This window comes from Poecilia mexicana, unplaced genomic scaffold (genome assembly GCF_051168715.1).
Source record: "Poecilia mexicana isolate PSO_F unplaced genomic scaffold, ASM5116871v1 scaffold_6, whole genome shotgun sequence".
Taxonomy (NCBI): domain Eukaryota; kingdom Metazoa; phylum Chordata; class Actinopteri; order Cyprinodontiformes; family Poeciliidae; genus Poecilia; species Poecilia mexicana.
Window position 1 is genome coordinate 33,918,359 of NW_028263375.1, and position 23,738 is coordinate 33,942,096.

Here is a 23,738-nt window from a genome sequence, read left to right on the forward strand (position 1 = left end):
AGACAGATGCACAAAATAAACCAAAGACTGACAGAGGTTTGTAAATAAGTTTGTGTCTGCCTTCACATTTAAGAAATTATCACTTTTTTATTTTATTTTACATTAAAGTACAAAATACATGGTGTGGTACATTATATGAATGAAAAAAGAACACATAAAACAAAGAAAAAGAAGCAGGAAATAGTTTTAATGAAGGAATATTATTAACTCTGTGTGTGAATGTATGAGCAATAATGGTGATATGAATGACTATCATGGAGCAATAAAACAAGTAATGAGAATATTCATAAATCAATAAATTATGAGAGACAGGTAAACGGACAATGGTTCTGTTAATAGTTATATTATTTCTAAGTGGGATTTGTCATATTGCATACAGGAACTACCTGGGATGAGACGGGAAGATGCATGGAGGAAAAAGGCAGGGCAAAAATAGGAATGAATAATACATAAATTATTTATAGAGAGGATCATATAAAATTTATTGCACAAATGCTATATTCCAGGGGTCCCCAAACTTTTTCCTGCGAGGGCCACATAACTGTTCCCTTTTCTGGTCGGGGCCAGTCTTACTTTTTCGAGAATAAAACCTTAGAAAACTTTTGTTGGGGGGCTGGGGGGGGAGTGAAACTGTGGACGGGGGGGGTCTGGATTACTGCCGACGACATATTCGCGTTTGTAGATAGATTTTTACCCAGAATGCAAATGGAAAAAAACCTTGAGCGAAACGGTGACTGGTACTGACTAGTATATATTCCATTGAGGGAAACTAAGTTTCATATCTGCTCAAGAGCCCCCCCTGGTGGTTGAAGAAAAATCCACATATATATATGAAAAAAAACACTGAATGCTCTCTGGTATTGTTCAGGGGGCCGGACCAAATGAGGAGGCGGGCCGGATCCAGCCCGCAGGCTGCAGCTTGGGGACCCCTGATCTAGAGGATGGACTCCCATTCCTTTTTAAGTATTTGTCAAACTTTTGGTGTTCCTATAGTGATAGATTAAGGCACCATCTACTGAAAAACTTGGCAGGTTTTTTTTTTTTTTTTTTTTTTTTTTTTACATTCCAAAATATAGATATGGGTACATACTAATCACAATCAGTACATATTGTTTGTAGTTATATTCCCCATTAGGGAATTGCTTATTAGAAACATAATAAGCAATTATTATGTGAATCCGTGAATATGAACGATGAGCAGAAGAAAAAAAAGTTAATTCATTGGAGAATGGATGTAGTAATCTCCAACCACCACTAAGACCAAATTCACTCTTATGTCATTTAATTACTTTTGGTGATTTCTGGGTGGATCTGTGGTTAGATATTGTTTACTTATCAAGGGATAGGTTTAATACCATATTAAAGTCCCCAGATGCTATTATTTGGAAGTCTGAAAATTCTGAAAGAATTGTAAAGAAATATAATAATAATAATAATAATAATAATAATAATAATAATAATGTGCTTTCTGTATCTGGACCGTAAACATTGGCTATTGTTAGTGTCTGTACACAGAAATATTATAAACTGACCTTCAGGATTCACAGTAGTTTTGTGAAGTATTATTTGTATATTTTGTTATCAATCAAAATGAATAGTCTTCTTTGTCTTGAGTTATAGTTTGAATAAAATGTTTTTAGATCAGTACAGTCAGTTAAAAATTATAATCCTGTCTTGTTGATGCAAAAAAAAACAAAAAAAACAAAAACATTTTTATTCATTCAGATGTTGAGTAGTACTAGTATAAACTACACAAAACGTCCTGCCTCAGTCTGGTCTTTGAGTGCAGTTTGTGTGCCCTGATGGCTGTAGATCATCATCCTCACAGAGCTGCTGAGAAGGTGCTTGGAGTTTGGTTTTCTGGTTCAGGTGTTAGATGGAGATGCAGAAAACATGCTAAGTTTCCTCTCAGGTATTTGGATGTGGGTGCTGTGGGTTTAATCATGCATGCTTTAATGGGTAATTCACACCTTTTTATATAAAAACCAGCTTTCTCTTGTCACAGTGCAGGTTAGTACCAAAATATATGAAATATCTGTTGCTGTTGTTGTCGTCCTACAAACTAAAATCTAAGACGATAGCATGTTGTTTTGCGCCCTCAAAAATGAAGCTGTCAATGCGAAGCAGTCATAACCCAGAAGTTCAGAACTGATGACCTAAATGACAGAGCTATTCTCCTCTCAGCAGGGCTCCTGACACACAAAGGATAAAGACTGATAATGACTTTGCTCTCCCTGATCACAACCTGCAAAGGTTACAGCTGACAGGAGCTCTGTGTGAAGATCACCTCTTATCCATCCATCCATCCATTCGTCACACTCTACTTGAAAAGTAAGGAAGAGGGCAAAGAAAATTGTCATTTAATAGAAAGAGAGCACTAAGGTGTGGTGTTGTTCACTAATTATGGTTCCCTAGAATGTTATCACCAATAGGGACTGATTCATAGACGATTATCTACTGTCATAAAAAGAGGGGATGGGTCAGGGAGGTGTGTGTGTGTGTGTGTGTGTGTGTGGGTGTGTGTGTGTGTGTGTGTGTTGGGGTGGGGGATGGTGGCTGACAGCTGATGTTTAATTAAAGGGTTGAAAGAATATTGACGTGACAGACACAGACACATGCTGGGCACAAAATCACTTTCACCAACACACGACCTACAATTAGGGCGCTTTAGATCACTTTCCACCAAGTAACGACACAAAAGCAGCCATTTACACAAAGCCCTCAGCGGCATGTGACGTCATTATCTAACACCTGAATGTGTTCAGAGCCATCTCTGCAGAGTCCAACCACACCTCTTCTTTGTGAAGCACTTCCAACTTTCTGTTTATCACCTGCTCCGTTAGACAGAACACAGTTTTCAACAGATTACGATATCAATGAAAAGTTAATTAATTTGAGTAACTCAATTTAAATCAGATTCATTAATGAGTCAAACCCAGAGTCAGACGTCTTATGCAGTTGTTGATATGCTTCATGTGTTTTGCTCCGGTCAGCTTTGATGATTATAGATTATAGCGAATGAAACCCAAAACTCAGGTCAAAGAGCATTGACTGATAAAACAACTAACACTCAGGACAACCTACAGAAAATGGTTGTTCACAGAACACTGTGTCCAAATGTGTTGATGGAAAATTTAACCCTAACTCTAAAAATTTGGATAATCAACAGGCTTGAGAACATTGTGAAGCCCTGTCCATTCAAAAGCCTGGGGAATATTCACAACTTGGATTCAGATGTCGACTCGATTCAGATCTAGATTCAGATCTGGATTCAGATCCAACACACACAAACACATCTGGGACATGGAATACATCTGTCATGAACAGCAGAAAACTTACATTGACAAAGGAGAATGAAAGGACTGCTGCTCTGAGTTCCAAAGTCTTTTTCGATCAAAGTAAATTTTATATGTATTTTGAAAGTCAAAGTCTCAGACTCTACAGCAAGAGTGGAAAAGTACAGAATTTGTGTTGCTTGAGGTCCAAAGAGAAACATCCACAGTCAATGATTTCTGGAGCAATGCTACTTACTCCTATTGTTCCAATGTGTTTTATTGAGTCAGTGTTAGCAGTGATACTACTAAGAGAGCTTAGAGCACTTCAATCAAAAAAGAAAATCTTCTGTTTGTCCCATATTTTGCTTAAAACATGTAGCTTCATAACAGGAATACAGTTTGTATTCTTGTTAGTAGTAGTGCTTTCAGTATCTACGGCTAGATTTAGTGCTCTGGGTTCTATTTATTTAACATTGTACCCCAAGAACACTGGTTCTATTTTATTTTCCAATAATAGAAATGTTTTCACATAGTTCAATTCATGTCTTACACACCAATAATGAGTTTGTAAAATTAAAGTATTCATTTACCAAACTTCAAAGCTAAAGTAAACCACACATGAAATCTCAGAATATACACTTGAAATGTTTTACTCTGTGTGTAATGAATATATAATGACTTGCACTAAATATAATGAATATCTAATGACTTTCAGGCCTGCAAGTCATTTGCCAAACATTCACTCACTTTATTCATGGAGGCGTGGTGTTTGCCTCATAGATTCCATGTGTGTGTGTCTGTGTGTGTGCACTTTGTATTAAATCTCATTGATTTTTTAGAAGCTTTTACCCAAAGCCTCTTACAGGATAGGATATTTTTATAGCCTATATCCAATATTGCACCAAGCAAATATGTCCAAGGGTTTAAGTTAAAGCACAGATTCATGGTTAGATCTGCTTTGTAACTTTTGTCTTGATGGATTTATTGCACAAAGCAACCAGAGCTTTACAAGTCATTAAGGAATCTCTAACTAGACTCATCAGGTTATCAAAGAAACAAAAAAGTATTATTCTACATAGAAATTGAACTTGTTTTAAGTTTTACTTTACAGTTTTATTGTCCATACTGATCTTGGAGCTTTTTTAATGAGTATTCAGAGTCAGAAAACTGACCTGTAAACTGTTACTAAAATCCAGTTTAAATAAATAGAATCTGCATATTGAAATAAAGGTAGAACTTTTTGAATATCTTTGTTCAAGTTTATGTTGCTGTAATTTACCTCTTTTTTATCAGTTTGAGCAGTTGTCTGCGATTATGTGAATTTGTTACTAGGATTTGTTTTGTCACAAATCACTGTTTCACAAGAGCTGATGGATGGATGGATGGATGGATGGATGGATGGATGGATGGATGGATGGATGGATGGATGGATGGATGGATGGATGGATGGATGGATGTCATCGTTTTTTCCTAATCAATAAGGTGTGTCAAGCTGTTACCAAATAATGGTTTTGTGTGTGTGTGTGTGTGTGTGTGTGTGTGTGTGTGTGTGTGTGTGCGTGTGTGTGTGTGTGTAGGTGTGTGTGTGTGCGTGTGTGTGCATGTGTGTGAAAATTTGTGTGTGCGTGTGTGAAAGTGTGTGTGTGCGTGTGCGTATGTGTGTGTGTGTGTAGGTGTGTGTGTGTGTGTGTGTGTGTGTAGGTGTGTGTGTGTGTGTGTGTGTGCGTGTGTGTGTGTGTGTGAATGCGTGTGTGTGTGTGTAGGTGTGTGTGCGTGTGCGTGTGTGTGTGTGTGTGAAAGTGTGTGTGTGTGTGTGTGCGTGTGTGTGTGTGTGTGTGTGTTCGCACATGTACATGGGAAATTATTTTGACATGTCAGTTGCTATAGAAACCTCAGACTGGGTGCACCTGCCTTAAATTTATGTATTTCCTTTGAAGAAATACACATTTTCAGATGTGTGTATGTGAGGGTGGGGGTGTTTGGCAGGCTGAAACATGGCAGAACCTCTTGGGTTTTATTTGTGTCAGTTTGTTTCCCAAGAGCCCAGAGGAACAACAACTGTACTCACCAGCTAAATGATGACAAAGCACTGTCTGGAAGGATGTGTGTGTGTGTGTGTGTGTGTGTGTGTGTGTGTGTGTGTGTGTGTGTGTGTGTGTGTGTGTGTGTGTGTGTGTGTGTGTGTGTGTGTGGTCTTGTATTTGCTACACTGATAGGACCATTTTTCCAACAAACACCACACTGTGGGATCTACTGTTCCTTATGGGGCCCAAAGACTGGACCCCATAAGAGGAGGTGGTGCTTTTGGTTAGGTCTTAGGACTAAGGTGTGAACTGAGTTTAGGTTTAGGTTTAGGCATGTTCTGGTAATGGTTAAATTGGGGGGTATTTAAGGTGTTTTAGGAATGAATGAAAAATGAATGGAAATTGATGCAAAGTTCCTTTCAAGATAAAAAGACAAAGTCTACTTGTCTCTGTGTGTTTAGGACATAAACACAATTCAACTACTAAAAGCCAACCTATTTTCATAATTTAAAGCTTTTGTTTGAAAGATAACATTTTCTGGGATTCTATTGTGGTAGATCTAGTTATCTCTTGATCATATTTTTGCCTATAAAGGGATTGTTTGTTTCTAAATGCAGCGGACTGAACGGGGTGCAAGTTACAGAATCGATGTGCTAAAAATAAAACCTCTGACACCTCCAGACACCGCAAAGCTGTGTACGGGAGTTGTGCCAAGCAAAGACTGCAAGTTGTAAATTATTTTAGCAACCTAATTGTAAATAGCTTAAATAGTCAGAATAATGTATTCTTGTCTGCGTTCTGAAGGTGACATGTGCAGTAGCATGTCTGCTGATGAAACGTGACATCGACTGATAATCCCTCTATACATCCCTATGATTCAAATGAGTTTTTCAAAATATGTTCTATAAATGATTAAAAGAATGAGCTGAGTATTCCAAAGTAGAGAAGCTTTCTGAAATGATCAGTGATGACAAAAGGCCTGTAGGTGACAGTGCTATAGTGTGCAGGGCTTTATTGAGACGCCTACTCATCAGAAGCGCTGCCACAGCCCTTTGTTAGAGGTCAATCTTTTAAGTATCCAGGGTGGCCTGAATGTCTTCATCACCTTTCTGTGTAGTGTCATAAGGTCTGCAATGAAAGCCTCTTACTGGACCTCCCTCCCTCAGTTAGGGTTAATCACAGTCACAACAACAGTTGCATTGGTTTTCTACATGCTCTACAATTGCGTATTGTTTGGTGTCCATAGAGCTAGCAAACCTCCAGAGCCTCTTATGATGCCAAATAAGCCTGTCAGGCACCTGAAGTCTGACCATATTATAGCCACTCAACAGAGCTCTTCAGCTTCAGTTTCCCAATTTATCAAGCAATTGGTACTTAAGTTTGGCAAGAACACTTCCTGTCTTTTTACAGCAGCAAGACCCAAAGTACAAAGACCATGTTGCCATAATATTATGAATTTTCCGTTTGCGGTACAATAAAGGCTTTTTTACTTTTATTTCTTTTTCAAAACAAAAACAATGACATTATCCTGCCAGAATGCATAATAAATTGGTATTCATGTAAAAACTACCTTTTTCAGGTACAGCATCTTTCATTGTACCCCAAGAACACAGGTGTGAGTGCACCGGTACCCTTGGCTTTTTCTCACTCTGTCACATTACAATGGCAAACTGTTTTGTTTTTTTTTTCATGGAGATTTTAATAGATGCACCATCATAAAATAGTCCAGAATTGTGAAGTGAAGGGAAGATGATACAAAATTTTATGTTTGTTAATAAAGAAATCTAAGGCATGTGGAAAAGGTACTCTGTTCATATGAGACCAAAACAGAATATTTTGGTCAATATGCACAAAAGTAAAAAATAAAAAATGCACATCAGTCTGAACCTGCATGATACTGTGGGGGAGGCCTTACATCCAGGAAAACCCGACACTTGGTAAAGGCCAAGATCAGAGCATAACAAGATCAAAACAAGGTGAAACAAAATTTTAAAAAATCAAACCGGTGAGAGACCATTTCAAGACTACATCTGCATTCCTGATGGTTATTGCTCTGAAAGATTAAGGAGAGTCTGTCTGTGGCAATTCATCAGCAAGCAGCTACAAACACGCTTCAGACCAATGGCTGCATCGGTGCGTTGAACTATGGTGGACTGTCTTAACATTAAGGAGAAATCAAATCTGGTCTGCAACGGGGCTCAAGCACCACAGAATCAGTATCAGGAAATATGAATACAAATTAATCATCATTTTATGGCTGCTATGTATCAATTCCTCTCTTCAAATATATGTAAAATTCATTAAAGTCTGTGGTTTTAATGTGATGAACTACGACAACATTTCAGGAGTATGAATGCTTTTGCAAGGCTTTGAAGATTTTAGTTTTCAGTGTTCTCCATCATGTTAAAATAGATTGATTTGTGTCGTTCCATTTTTTAATGCGGTGTGATATGTCTTCTTTTTCGATCATTTGAGCTGATAAATTACATTTTATAGAAAAAGATCAAAATAAACATGGAGATATGATATATTAATGGCTTCAACTCAGTCTGTTTCTGTGTGCATGTTAATGAGTACGTATACACATACGTGGGCTCCTTTAATTTCCAAAGAAGTTAAGGTTGCTGTTTAATCAGAATTTTTGAACATGATATTCTCTTAAAATGACTTGCTCTGACTGGCCATATCTCTCTGGAAATAGAGATGTAAACCCAATGAGATTTTTGAGTAAATAAAAAACATGAAATTAGTTTATGATAGAGGGAGCAGCAGTGGTGGTTTCTGATGTGGATGACATGGGCAACCACCCAGGGCAGCATCTTGTGGAGGGCGCACCCCAACCCGCTCCTCCAATTGCTCTCCAGTCCATCAATTGCTAACCAGCCCCCCCAGAGGGGGGAAGGGCACCAGTGGAGTGGTTTACCCAGGGCACCAAACAGGCTAGGACCGCCTCTGGGAAACAGGGTCAGTGAGGCATATGATAATACATATTAAGCTGATCAGTGAGGACTAGACATACAGTACTTATGGTGTATAGGTCAGTATAAATTCTACACATTGATGACTGATTTACTGACTGACCTCAACCCACTTTTCAGTTCATCCCTGCAGAGAAAAAGCTCACCATTAGGAATTTTGTTAATCTTTCACCTCCTGCATGAATCACATATAGTCACCAAAGTTCCACAATAAATGATTTGGTGATTTATAATCTGTTTTGCACATCCTCTTCTGCTGGATAAATATCCCTCCATTTTGTTAATGAAGATTCCATCATAATAATGAAGGCTTAAGTCTTATTGTGGTGGCTTTGATTGTATTAGTGAGTGTGTGAGTGTGTGTTTATATTTTTGCATGATTGTAAGTTTTTGCTTGCAGATAAGATATTAAGAACTTCCCTCCAAAAGCATTAAAATTGAAGCAACAGTAGAGATCATAGCAGAGGTTATTTGCAATGATCTCTGCAGAATGCCGAATGTAAGAATTGTGTTTTGGGCCAAAGACTGGAACTGACACCCGATTTCAGGGGAAACATTAAAGATTTTATGGACAACATAAAGTTAAACAGGCAACTTTGTCTTAAATGAATTTAATCTTGTTTTCCAAGCTTAGTCCAAGTGTTTGTTTAAATGCAGTAAACAGAGGCACATTTTATTTGAGGAAAATCTTTACCCATCTGTCAGTCACAGGATGTCCAGAGCCAGTCAACATACTTTACTTTGCATTGCTGACACCCATTTTGTTTGCTAAGTCAGCGTTAAACTCCCAACATCATAAGTTAAGAAGAACTCTTAACTGAGAATCCCAACTGGAATTCTTTCCATTCTGTCATTCAGTCATCCAGACCCTCAGCAAACTGGCCCCAAAGCACAGGGGGCTTCGGGCAGACAATCTCAGCTGGTGAATACTCTCATAGATCTGCTCTGAGGGTATATTTAGATCTGCTGCTGCTGCATTCAGATGAACTGAGCCGTATTAAGGTCTAGTGATCGAGCTCTGAAGCTGTATTGAGAATCACTGAGGTTGAATTGAGATGTTTTGAGCCATATTTAGATTGTACTGAAGCCGTATTGAAGCTATATTGAGATGTATTAGAGCACAGCTAATTGAAGCTGAGCACCAAAGAATGTCATGCTTTGTAGCAAGACCAGATTGTCCATGCTGCTGCTGCACAGCATTGTGGTCTGAAGGGATCCTCCGTGCTATTGTGCTATAAGGAGATTGTCCACAGCAGAGGGTAAGAAGAGGAGAAAGGCTATGAAGAGATGGAGCACTCGAACTGTCAGAGGTGATGTAATTCTGTTTGGCTGTGTGTTCTCTGTCTGAGCTCTCTGCCCCAATAGGAGAACAGGTCTGGGATTAAATGTGTTCAGTGTGTGGCCCAGATCAGCCTTTCTGTTTGATACGTGGATCAGTTTGACCTCTGCATTTGATGTTCAGAAAAGCCAAGCCTCTTTTTGTTCCAATGGAAAACCTCTAATAGAAAAGGCAACACTCTGGTTAATGTTCAGCTTTAATTATTCAACAGTCAGGATAAATGTGACATATTATCTTTGAGCTGTCAGGAGTGATTCCCTGAATTCAGTTCAGCTGAAAAATGCTTTTACCACCAGAAAAAATTTCAGGTGATAAAATTTAACATTTAATTTCCATTTAATGGAAATTAAATGTTAAAGGGAAATTAATCTACAAAAGAGATGTAACTCTTTTATATGAGGTACATCTATGAAACTCATAAAAGTTTTATAGATGTAAAGATCTGGAGCAGTCAGATATTTCCTGACTGCTACAGGAAAGATCTTCTGTAGCAGTCAGTATTACAGCAGTACTGAAGAACCCTCTGACTGATGTGTATGGAAGTATATAAATGGTCAAAAGTATTTGTGTTTAGCTGTATAATCACAGAGAAAATAATTGTAGGTCTTTAATGGATGCAAAACAAAAGTTACACAAGTCCAAATTCTCAAGTACAATAACACAAATTATTTTAGTCAAACTTAAAAAAAAAAAAGACTAGTATTGTTGGGCCCGATACTAACAAGTATTCATACTCATATATGAGTATGAATACTTGAATACTCATATATGAATACTACAAATACTCCAAACCAATTCCACTTGTATCCCTCGATTTTCCTCCTCACTGGGCTGCAAATTATTTGCCAACCATCGAAAGAAAAAAAATAACAGAGGACGAGTTCTTGTAGGAACTATCTATCATAGGACATTTCTGTGTTAAGCTTCACAACTGATACTTGGATGAACAGCGTCAGTCTGTTATCTGTTATTAGTTTAACTGCAGCAGTGGATTTCTGAAGATTTCACTCTGAGTGAGCTGCTTTACAAGCAAAGACACTGCAGGGTGTCGGCCGATAGTAGTGGCTATCGGACGTAGAATAGTTGAGCATTCTACACATTCTAGCTTAGTATAGATACTGAAGATGTTCAGTTGCAGCTTGGCCAGTCCATAAGAAAACTCCAGTAACATGAGCAGACGTGCTAGAAGAGCACAGTGTATATGTTCCAGTCTCTCTGTGAGTAGAAGCGGGTTTTGGGAATATTTGCTTCTGAATATAAACTATCGGAAAACCTCACTGCTCACACTTGTGGCAATGATTGTAGGAGTACTTCTCAGTTTGAGGAGTTTAGCTGTTGCATCTTGTGTTTATTCGATACAGTATTCAACATTTAAAAGTCAAATAAAGAACGATTAGGTTAATTTTCCTCCACAAAAAAAGTTTGAAAAAAGGCCGAAAAACTAAATATTAGACTCTTATTACGAAAGAACGTCTTGTCATATCTTTGCAGTGTCTCCTAAATGTATTGTGGTAAGCTAGAAGGATTTCTAGATGTTTCTTCTTTGTTCAGTGCGTAGCTAATGGCTGTAATGGTTACAGATTCTCCAGTCTGAACTGGAGCTCTCTGCAGCTCCTCTGGAGCCACCATGGGTCTCTTTACTGCTTCTAGGGTTAATGCTTAGTTTGCTCTTCACTACTTCAGTAGGTTTGCAGTTGAGTCAAACCTTTCCCATTTTCAGATGAACATTTCTTCTTGTTCAAACCTTGGGATGTTAACATAATCCTGCTTCAAACTGCTTTGTAATGTTCTCATCAACCTGTTTGCTGTGTTTCTATGTCTTCATGATGCTGTTTGTTCACTAATGCTCTGTAACAAACAAAGCTCTTAACCCTTGAAAGAACAAATGGCTTTGAACTGAACACACACTGCTGGAGTCTGTTTATTGATTAGGAGACGTCTAACACTGGATTTGATTTAACAGTATCAGGGTAAAAACTGATCTGTACCAATATAAGCAATACTAATAATAATATTAATAATGTATTTTATTTGTCAACTCCTTTCAACATTAAAAACAAAATTAAGCAGTACCAAAAATACAAAACCACAAAATAACTAAAAAAAATAAAGTGAGAAGGCTAACTTCAACATATGAGTTTTGAGTACTTGAAGGTCAGAAGAGAGTCAATATTACGGACGTCAGGGGGAAGAGAGCGTTCCAGAGGAGGCTCTTTTCCCCGTGGTGCTGACACGGACAAAATGTCTGTTCAGAAAGATTTTCCTCCCACCTGACCAGTGTGCTTTGTGTTGGTCTTTCACATGAAGCCCCAATAAAATAAACTGGAGTTTGTGGATATGATAAATGTTAATGTGAAAAAAGTTCAAAGGGTGGAGCTACACATAATAGAAGAAAAACTCACAATGGTCACAGAAATAATTTGAATCTGACAAAAATAATAATGAATAAAAATTCTATAGAAATGAACAAATGAAAATCAAACGTGCTTCTACAGAATTATTTAAAAAAACAAACTCATGAAACAAGCCTGGACAACAAATGATGATATCCCTGAAAATAACGTGACCAAAGAGACATGTCAAAGCAAGGTGGGACTTTCATTTGTTCATTTTCATAGAATTTTTATTCATTATTGCCTTTGCCAGATTCAAATTATTTCTGTGACCATGTGGGTTTTTCTTTCATTAACCGAAGGAGACCAACAATTTTGTTCTTGTGTGTATCAGGATTCTGACAGCAGTGATATGTTTAATCTATATGATCAGAGGTTAAGCAAATGGCTTAACCTTTCACCAGAATACATCTGGTGAAAAGACAATAATGACATTTTATTTTAGTCTTGGTTTAGAAAGTTGAGTTCAGGACTTCTCTTCCAAAGTTGTTTAAAAATACCAAAGCAGTAAAATCAATTGACTATTGATCTTACTGCTAAAAGCTGAAATGCATGAATGGTACATCATGTGGAGGCTCTATACACAACATAGACACAATTATGTGTGTTGTAATTGTGTGTGTATCTTTTTTGGATCAGTACAACTCACAGAACGTCAGTTGTCAGCCATCTTGTTCGGAACGTAGGCCATCACTAATCATGCTCCTCTTGCTCTTTGATGTTTAGAGTTCCTGTGATGCCGTATACTGCAGATAGTAATTGATAGGTGCTGACAAAATGTGGACCATGTCAGATGTAATAAAATGAAACTTCTCCTGCTGCCCGCTGGGAGAAAAAAGTGAAGCATCAGGTTATCTGCCTCGGAAGCCCTCCCTTTTCTGTCTGTCAGCCATCAGCTCCTCTTTTTCTCTTCTTTTTTCGGGCTTTTGTTAGGGAAATGAGGAGAGACTGACCCCACTCTCATTTCATCACCACCCGCTGCCCGCTGGGAGAAAAAAATGACAAGCTGAAGGATTCAATGAGACAAAGATTTTTTGTTTTTTTAACACTGAAAAAGCCTCCAACTGAATTTCCATTATATTAAATCTATGAGCAACATTTAAAGTATGAGATGTTCAGACACATCTCATACTGGACACTTCCAGGAAGTTTCTGGACACTTCCTTAGTTTCTGGTGAAAGTATGACATTTTTGTTCTAGTTGTATTGTATTGCATTCAGGTTAGCCTCATTATGATGAACTGCTAATGTTTTAATGCAATAAATGCACTTGATTGCATCACATCACTGACTTTACAGAAACTCTCTTATATTGAGCATGTTTGTAGTGAAAGGAACAACTCGCTTTTAATAAGAAGGAAGCTTCAGCAAAACAGAGCTAAGTGTGAGGGGCTATCTGCAGACAAACAAAAATCTCAAGAACACAAATCTAGGAATACTTTCTATTTAAAAGGAAAAAAAGTGAAGCATTAGCAGCTGTAGCACCTTTAGTGGTTTCATCTAAGAGGGAAACTCAGCTGAACAGGTAAGATCTGAGTTTGTACTGGACAACACAGAACCAACGGTTCTGTAGGTACTCCTGTGTTTCTGTTGCTATTCTATAAACTGAACCAGCTTACAATCCACTAAAGTACTTGTGAAATTCTCTGTAATAAAAAGAACTTTGATTAACCAGCTAATTTGTTGAACAATAAGCAGCAACTACCAAGCTGCCTAGTAGTCTTCTTGTGATTGGTTGAGCAACTCAGGTAACTTAGTCTAAGAAGACGTGTGAGTTCCAGTGGAGGAGTTGTCCTCAGAATGGAAGTATGGTACATTTACCATATTGAGGCTTGTCTTCCAATGGTTCTATAGTGCTTTATCAAGTCCAATGGATCCCATTTATTTATTCACTCACACTGATGATTCTCAGCGTGAGCTGAAACAGCTGTGTTTTACATCTTGTTCTGTGTTTTTCTGTGACCTGGATGAGTTGTTGAGGAATTGTTGTGATGGGAGACCTGAAGGTTGTCCCATTGATCCACAGAGTGTGAACTGGAGGTCATTGGAGCTCTGGAGGCTGGAATTGAAACCACAGTGGAAGTCAATGGAAGTCTTGGGATGTTGGCCAGGAGTCCCCTGGAACACACAAACCAGCTCTGCATGTCAACCAGGACATTGCTGGGACGCACAAAGGACATGGGAATATCGGGCCCATGTAGGAGACGTGAAGGCTGGTGGTATAAGCTCTTAAGTTTCTGGAGTCTGAAGAGAAGTTGTCCCTTGAAAAGCACAGGAACAGCAGTGTGGGACAGGGGTGGACCCTTCCTGGACCCTGGTCTGTCAGAGAACCTGGGAACAGGATGTCATGGCCTGGGCTCCAGGTATGCTCAGGCTGGTCCACATGTAAAGGAGAATGGTGAGTATGATGCTGCAGGAGAGGATGATAAAAATGAAGGAACAGATGCAGGAGATGAGACAGAGAATGATGCTGACGGTAGGAGGAACAAAGATCATGACAATGAGAGAATTTGGCACATTCAGCATCCGCTTGCAGTTCTTCTTTCTTCTGTCACAAATACAGAAGTGAAGTTTTGAAATCAGTAAGTGATTAGAAGTTTTTAGGCAATGCTGCAGAAAGCAAAAAGAGGGTGCAGTGACACATCCCATTAAAACATGTGGCTTATATAAATATATACGGTACTTCATGATGCATTGTCAGAATGAAAAGAGCCATTTGTTAATCATGGATCATATTTACATCCCGCTATTTTAACTTAATGAATGTGAGAGTATGATTTCTCCCCAGCAGCTGAACAGAGGAGGGATTTCCTGCTCTGTTCAGCTGAGCGGAAGAAATGAACTCTTCTGCACAGAGTTCAGTTCTCCTTGGTAGCCTTTGCATAGTAGGTTAACAAGGAGTGTATTAGAACACACTCCAATCATGAAACTTAAAACTTAGAAATAGTAACAATATTATTTTCAACATATTTTGGGCAATTTATTTGATTGAATAAATAATTTGCACAAAGCTCAGTAGAAAACAGAATGAATACCATCTTGTGGCTTTGTGATTTTCCTGGCCAGTTTTTAATTTTAAAAGCAATATGGCAGAAGCTCATTTCCCCATCCTTTAGTTATATTTAACATAAACTTTCACCAGAAGCCTTTCGTTTTTTTGGAATATACATGACAGCTTCAGTCCTGGAGAACGTGATGCTATCCTCCCTGGCTCTAAAGGAAATGTGTCTTTGTGTCTTCAAACTTAAAGAGATGCTGAACTCTAGTCTGCACACACTTAGTCACGGTGGATTTGCCCATTATATATAAACCTATGCACAACAATGCAGTTGTTAGCTTTATTGTGGAAACCTTCTCAGAACATTTAAGACAAACACTTTCACACTTGAAATTAGAAACTAGTTTACATCTTTTGGACACCGATGCTTTCAAATCTGAGTCATGCTTGTTCACAAATATGTCATGGTTTACAATACCAAACATATATCACAAGAATGCTTCTTTTAAAGTCCTGTACATGTCTGAGGTCAAGGCTTTTTGGAGTCTGTTAAAGAAAAAACAAAACACAGCACTTCCAGTTTCATTAAGGTCTTTTTATCCAGGCAGAAACACTCGCTACAAATTCAGTAGCATGTAAAGATTATCAAACGGCATTAGAGGTAAAATGTTTCTCAGTGGATTGTCCATGTACATTGAAACTTTTTATTTTTTCTCAAAGCTTGCTGTTACCAAAAGGCTGTCCACCTTCCTGATCCACCAGAACACAAAGTTTTCTGTTGTACAACAGGATCCAAATTCCTTCTGTTTATAAGAACATTCAGAGTCAGAGGATTTCCTGGAAAGCAACAAAAGGGGCCTTTGTCTTTTTGCCTTTGCCGAGCTTCAGGCAGCGCTCAGTGTCAGTCAGTCTGACAGTGATGGACCTCTCTCCTATTGAGGATTCCAAAGTCCTGTTCCTGAAGCCACCACAGGCAGCCATGACGTCACTGCAGGCGTGGCCAGTACTGAGACAATTCTGCTTCACTTCCAGGAACTTGGACTGGAACTGAGATGCCAGGAGAAATCAAACCTATAAAAAGAATAAACTTTATTATGGAAAAACTGGCAAACAGTGGATTGTGATCTAATGCAACTTTCAAAATAATCTTATAGAAATATTCATAATAGGCTCTTAAATTTAATGCAACAGAGGAAAAAAAAAAAAAAGTTCAATATTTTTGGTCACTCATTTCAAAAAGTGGAACTCATACATTAAAGCAGTGGTGTCAAGCCGCATTCCTCGAGGACCCGCTTCTTTTAGATGGAGAAACTGCCAGTCGAGCTCTACAGAGCTCTGCTAGTGAGCCAGGCGTGCTGAAGCAGAGACACATGTAAAGGCTGCAGGACACCAGCCCAGGAGGACCGGGGTTTGAGACCACTGCTTTAAATAGATTCATGACACAAAGTGAAATATTTCAACACTTTATTGCTTGTAACTTTGTTGATTGTGGTTGACAGATACTACAAATCCAAAATTCTGCCTCAAAAAATTTAATATCACCTAAAATCAATATAAAAAGCAGATTTTAAACAGTAGTATCAGACATCTAAGAAGTATGTTTGTTTCTAGTCACCCAGTACCAGGTCTAGGCTCCTTTTCCATGAATTACTGCATCAGTGCAGCCTGCCATGGAGGCGATCAGCCTGTGGTTCTACTGTGGTGGAATGGAAACCCAGGTTTCTTTGATAGCAGCCTGGGCCATCTGTTTTGTTGACTAATGTGCCTCTCTAGCGTATGCAATTTATCTAGCATAGCATCAGTGAATCTGTGATCGACCTGATGGTCTGCTGGATTACTTTAGCCTGGCTCGACATACCTGCACCTGAGCCTGATTTGGTCTTTGTGAAACAGATGAAGTCAGGATGAACTGATGGCGCTATGTCAGCCTGGATTTGTCTCTTATCCTGGATTTCATAATCCCACTTTTGTGAACCATCCCTCTGATGTAATGCATTATTTGCACAGATGTAGAGGTGTGAATGTGAAGCTCACCTTGTAGAGACCTAGAGTTGCCATTCTAGATGTTCTGAGTTTGAGAATAGCTCTTTCTACAATTATAGCTTTTATGTGTGTCAATCTTGGCTAAAACAGTTTTACATTTATGCTTCTAATCAACAATTAAAACACACTGAAAGTTTTTTATTTTTATACCAAGTTTTAGCCTGGATGTGTACAAATCTTTTATGCATTGATAGAAAAGAATGCTCACTGGGAGTCCTTGTAACTTCACTCTCTGATGGTTGTTGTTCTAATAAATAAACAACATCTCATAAAAAATGAAAACCACACAATTTATTTTCCTTTCAGTAGTTCTTATGTTTACTGTGACTTCAAGACAGGTGATGAAGAGGAGGTAATAATTATATTTCCTTCAGGCTCAAAGGCAGACCTAAGACCTGCGGTGGTTCCTACCTGTTGAAGATGTTGTGGAGGACGTCACTGACTGGCTGCTGATGTGTGGCTGCATATGTGGAGGAGTATACGTCTGATAACTGCGACTGTTTACAGAAGGACTGTTGGGCAACATGCAGGAATAAGAGGTCTGGTTTGAAGCCTGGAATCAGAACATTCTGCATTAACCTGGGGAACTGAATGTCAACATGATGTGCTTAGACAAATACTTAATACTCTATTGCTGGGTTTTTTGTAGTTGTTGTTTTGGGTTTTTTTTTACAGAAAATCTGAGATTTGGCACACAACCCTATACTCTTGGATTAGATTTGCCATTCAACACCTTCATGTGCAGATCAGTTTGCATGTTTTCTGCAGTTTAAGCACTTTAGACTTTGTGATCGTCTCCAAACACTAAAAAGAGATTTAAAAGTGGAGATCCAGCATATCAGATTGAATTTACTTCAGCTTGATGATATTTGCTAGTAAATCCTAAAAAAATGAAATATCAGTTCATCCACTACTTTTATCAACTTTAATATTTGATATCTAACAAAACAGCAATGGCCCTAAGAAAAGTGAGGGCCCAATGAACAACAGATTTCACTGATCAATGTTTCCTTTTCAATGATCTTCTGGCGCCCTCTCTGCCACAGGATCACATGGTAAAATCACAAAGATTTATGATGATGGTGCACAAAAGCAGAACATAGTCCATTGATTATCTGTGGATAGCCGATTACCTGTCAAACAGAACCCAGAGAGTTCAACTGGCCGGCTTCACTTCTTCTATTCGTACGATTTTAAATGGTGTCCCACAGGGCTCAGTTCTTGGACCACTTTTATTTTCTATTTATATATTTAACTTGTATGAAAATCTGTCAAATGCTTTTTATCATTTCTATGCAGATGATTTAGTGATTTACTGCTATTCTTCATCACTTGTACAGGCAATTCAGTATCTGCAGCTTGCTTTTAATGTAGTTCAAACCCGCTTACAAACTCTGAAATTAGTTCTAAATGTGGATAAGACGAAGGCAATGGCTTTTTCAAACTCTAGAAAACTACCAGACATCCCTCTACTGCTTACCACTGCTGTAGGGACACAAATTGAGTTTGTCAGTACTTATAAATATTTGGGCTTCATTTTAGATAAAGAACTTTCTTTTAAAAATCACATAGCAAATTTGCTACGAACACTGATGTTTTTATATATGAATGCTTCGACTAAATGCCTTCAGTCATTAAATACTGTTTATCATTGTGCTTTGAGGTTTGTAACTGGTAGCAGACGTTTCATACATCATTGTAAGCTGAATGGCCTCCTTTAAGCGTACGGAGAAACAATCACCTGATGATCCTGATCTATAAATCTCTACTCGGATTGGCTCCAGCATATTTAAACTCTCTTTTACATAGATCTGTTAGTTCCCATTCTTTACGTTCCAACAACATTTTTCTTTTGCATGTTCCACACTGCCGAACTGAAAAAGGAAAGCAAGCTTTCAGTGTGATGCTCCTTCAGCCTGGAATCAAGATGTCAGAATTGATTTCACTGGACTTATTTCGAGCGATTCTTAAAAACAGGCAATGAGAATCTTTTAAACAGTGTCACTGTTTTTAAATAGTTTTATTCCGTTTTATATTTGTGTATATGTAATAATTCAATTTTGTTTTGTAACCAGGTTGCTGTGTACTGCAGACTTCTGCCCAGGTCCCCCTTGAAAATGAGATCTAGATCTCAATGGGGTTTACCTGCTTAAATAAAGGAATAAAAATAAAAAATAAAAAAAAATCATCACACATACATGGTGCCCTTCTGCTATGACATATAAGGTAATCTTACTTGCATGGGCAGGCTGGCGGCCATGCTGAAGCTTGGCATTGTTAGGCCATAGGTATTGGACAGAACCGGATCTGATCTTCCTATTATGGACCCTGAAGAAAAGGACACTAAACAGAAAGAAAGAAAGAAAGAAAGAAAGAAAGAAAGAAAGAAAACTGTTATTTCAGTTTACATGTGTGTGTTTACCTAAGTACAGACTTAGTACTTAGTGTGCAGACAGTAAGTAACTTAGCAACTAAAAGAAAAAAAAGAGATTTGATGGAAATAGGCTGCAAGGATACCTAAACACCTGCAGTAATATGTCATTCATCTGAAGGATCAAATGTTTTGTCTGCATAGTAAAGACCAACTTAGCAATAACAGTAATAAAAAAGAAATAAATGATCGATCTAAAAAGCACTTTTTGTGTCATGTTGACCACGAAATAAACTTCTGAAAAGCCCACCATTCTTTTCCTAACACACTTCTCACATGGATTGAAGTCAGTAAATCTTTCCTTCTGTCATGAAGTGGGGGTGATGGTGGCGAGAGAGAACGCAGGCAGGACCCAGGTAGAAGTGAAAATGATGATTTAATAGTGTGATAGCAGCTCAAACAGTCCAAGTACTGGCAGAGTGGAAACAATAACTCAGCACCGGCAGCAACAGGATAAAGACTGACGAGAGCTGAGCCGACACAGGACTTTGCAGTTCTACTGTGTCAACTAGACTAATGACAATACAGACAAACAACTGACTTACGACTGACACCCACAATGACAAGAGACAACAGGTGGACTTAAATACACACGAGGGTAATCAAGGGAACGAGACACACCTGTTGTCCTGTCAGGGGCTGACAGGACAACACAGAGACTCACAGGAAACAGAAGCCAAAATAAACACACAGTGAAAACCCAAATCCTCACAACTTCCTCTCTTACCCTAACCTAAACATTCAATATGGTGGCCAAGCAATTTAAGGAGTAGCAATAAATATATTTGCATTGTCTGCTGGAAGCAAGATTCTGAAAACTGGACTTGGATTGTACGAACCAGGTTGTGAAGAAGATACAGAAAGTGCTATGCTAATCGTAATGGGGTGACTGCATCTGGAAGGAACAATCAGTTGGTAGCATCTTCCACTCATGATTAGAGGCATTCTCAATGCAGAAAAACACCTACAACCAAACCTACCCATAGATCCACACTCATGGACTGAACTCTATCCTTCAGAATTTGAGTGGAGAGGATTTAGTGGTCTGTCTGCAGACCCCTGCTTACTAGACTGCCTTCCTCTTTATCAGAGATGAAATTGTTAAAGAGTTTTGTAAAGTAGATCTCTCCTCATATCCTCAACTCAATAGGAAAAACCCATAAATTTCACCTTTAAATTGAGTTAATTTCCTGGGCTTAAGTAAAGCAAAACAGCACAAAGCAGACAATGTTTTTAGTAATTGTTGTCACTAAATAGTTTTAACTAATAGGTTTTATTAATAGCAACGCTTCCTTCACTGACAGGTCAACTGTTCTTTAGACAAGAACTGAGTAAATCCGGTTGGACAAACCAGAAATGAAGCATTTTGCTCTTGTTGTGGTTGGTGTCAGTATCAGTAGAGTTTGCTGTGACACACTGTTTGTCTCATGTGGTACCTGGTGCTGAAGGCTGAGCTGGAGATGAGTAAGCACTGCTGCTAAAGCTGCTGTTGATGGGAATATGGCTGGAGGAGTTCAACACCTGCCGGCGTTGATTCCTTAACTTCTCCTCTCTTCTCCACTTTGCACGTCTGTTTGAAAACCAAACCTACACATAGCACAAAAAAACTAGAATTGAACAAGATTAGACAAGGTGGAAGGACTAGTTCACCATGACTAACATCCAACTCCATTTATACAAGACCCTGAAGCCAGGAGAGACCCTCTGCTTGTATCTGTTTGCTGTGAAATGAAAGAACATAGAATAAGAACCTAGAGTTGATCCTATTCTGTTATGTCTGGGAGTCTATGAGGGGAGTAGTCAGTAAACCAGTGCAAATGGAACAGAAGTTCACTTTACAGAGTCTGGAGAAAATGATTCAGAATGAAAGTGAATTGTGCTTAAAGACAGAAAAAAATCTAATTTGTTCTAAAATTTTTGTTAACTTTCTATGGTGCAAATTTTGATGCCACTAAGAAAAGATATATCAAGTCTTTTTTCTGTATTAAAATGGACTAAATGAACTGATCAAAAATAAATTTCACAGGTTGTTTTTCTAACCTACATTTGCTTGTTTGCTCATTTTCAACAAGTACCTTCACAAGTTTCTACTTTTCAATTAGGAAATGTGTTTCTGTCAAAGGTTTACTCACAAAATAGAGTAATGTTTTTTTTCCCCAGACAGAAAAGCACTAGGATAAAACTCTTCAGATTAGTTTGGAAGAGCAAAAAGTTGTTTCCTTTGAAAAAGTTTCCCAAAAATCCTTTGACGTTAGATTCCTGAGTCTCTTTGTTTTCCCTGCTTCAGGGTTCTTACTGTCCCTGTGTTGTCCAATGAGGGCAACAAGTGCAAGATTATCTTACATGGTGACAACTCCATATGCATTAGGTGTCATGTAAGATCGGTTGACACTCCTTTCTCATTGTACCTTCTCTGAGAGAAAAGAACAGTTTAACTATGCTTTGTTTTGTTGCAGTTTGTTGTAAAAGCTCTGAATCAGCCATCCATCCTGTGTCAGAGAACCTCAGGTTTTACATCTGAAATCAGAGCAATGACAATGTCGTCTACCTTAAAATTCAATAAAGATTTGACAAATACTACAAGGTCCACGCTTGTGAATCTTATTATTAATCATTTTTATACAGTCAAAGTGTTTCTTAGATGACTCCTCTACTTGTCGGTGTGAACATGCTTGTTGACTAAGAGTGGAAAGAAAATTAAAGGAAACTCCAACTTCTGCAACTTACCTGAATTCTTGCCTCAGGAAGATCGATTTTATTGGCAAGTCGTTCACGTGCAAAAACATCTGGATAGTGAGTCCTTTCAAATTCTACAACCAAAAAATAAAATTATATATTTAAAAAAGAACATATTTCAAAAGAAATTATGGAGATTAGTTTTAAATCTCAAACTATATGGTATAAAACGAGAACACTTTCTGACAACTTCAGGGTCTAATCATAAAAACAATCTGCTCTATGAGATTCTGAAATGAATAAAATGTAAACTTAGGTACACAAAACTAAACTTAATCCCAAAGTCCCAAACATTTTTCACTATTTATATGACTTTAATGGAAATAAAGATTTAGTTGAGATTTTTGGAAATGAAGTTATTATTGGTAAGATCGATATCAGTGTGAGCATATTACTAATCTAGCTACAGTCTGTGTTATAGATGATTTCAGCATTAGAAGCAAATGGGTCTGTTCTGTTCTGCTGGCTGAGACAGCCGCCTGTACCGATCCTCTCCATCAGCTGATTGGAGACATGAAAGGCAAAGGACTGCCTTTCATGCTGCTGCACAACTTTATGATTATGAAACATAAATTAACTATCTAAATGTATTTTTTGAATGACTTTCAAATAATGAATTAATTTAGTTTTTTCAAGCAACCCAAAAATGTGTCTTAAGCACTTAAGCTGCAGCTAAACACACTGTTGAAGAAAGCTGATTTAGGTGAGGCTTCAAATGATCTGATCTGATCTCACTTAGAAAATTTACAAAAGTGGAGTCAGTTTCCCATCATCGGCATGACGGCATATGGGAAATGAAATACCACTCTCCAAATATGGTATTGGAGTAAACACTACAGGGTGGGCTGTAAGTTTCCATACATAGGAGAATGTAAAATGTATATTTCTTTCATATTTCAGATACCCAAGATGATGCGTTTGACAAAAGAGCAACGAACTGAAATTATACTGATGGCTGGATCGGGAAACAGAAAACATCACACACAACACTGCGGCAAAACTTATTTGCAAGGTTCAGAAAACTGGAAATGTTGCAGATCAATCACGAATTGGTCCAAGACGTGCAGCGGTTACGCAGAGTGCCACAAAAATAAAAACAGTTGTCCAATGTAAAAAGTTTATTTTTTCTATGTATGGAGACTTATGGTCCACCCTGTATTTTTTCAACTTTGTTTACATGTGAATGAGAAACAACAGCAGAAACCCAGCTGATATTTCAGACTTGAGGTCATTTCTGCAAGATGTGTTAAAGAAATGTAGCTTTTGGTTAACATCCCTCAAGTACCTTTCTCTAGTGCTTCTATCTGGTCCTGTGTGAAGGATGTTCTGTTTCTCTGCAGCTTTCTTTTCAGCTGAAGCCTCATCTGAGTCTCATCTGAATCGTCACCGTTGGAACTGATTGAAATGTCGTTTTCCGCTGCGTCTGTCTGAGGGCAGTCTGCACCAAAACGGCAGGGAGGAAAGAATGGAAGAAGACAGATAAAAATTGGGCTCATGGCTGGGTAATCAATCAGTAAAACAG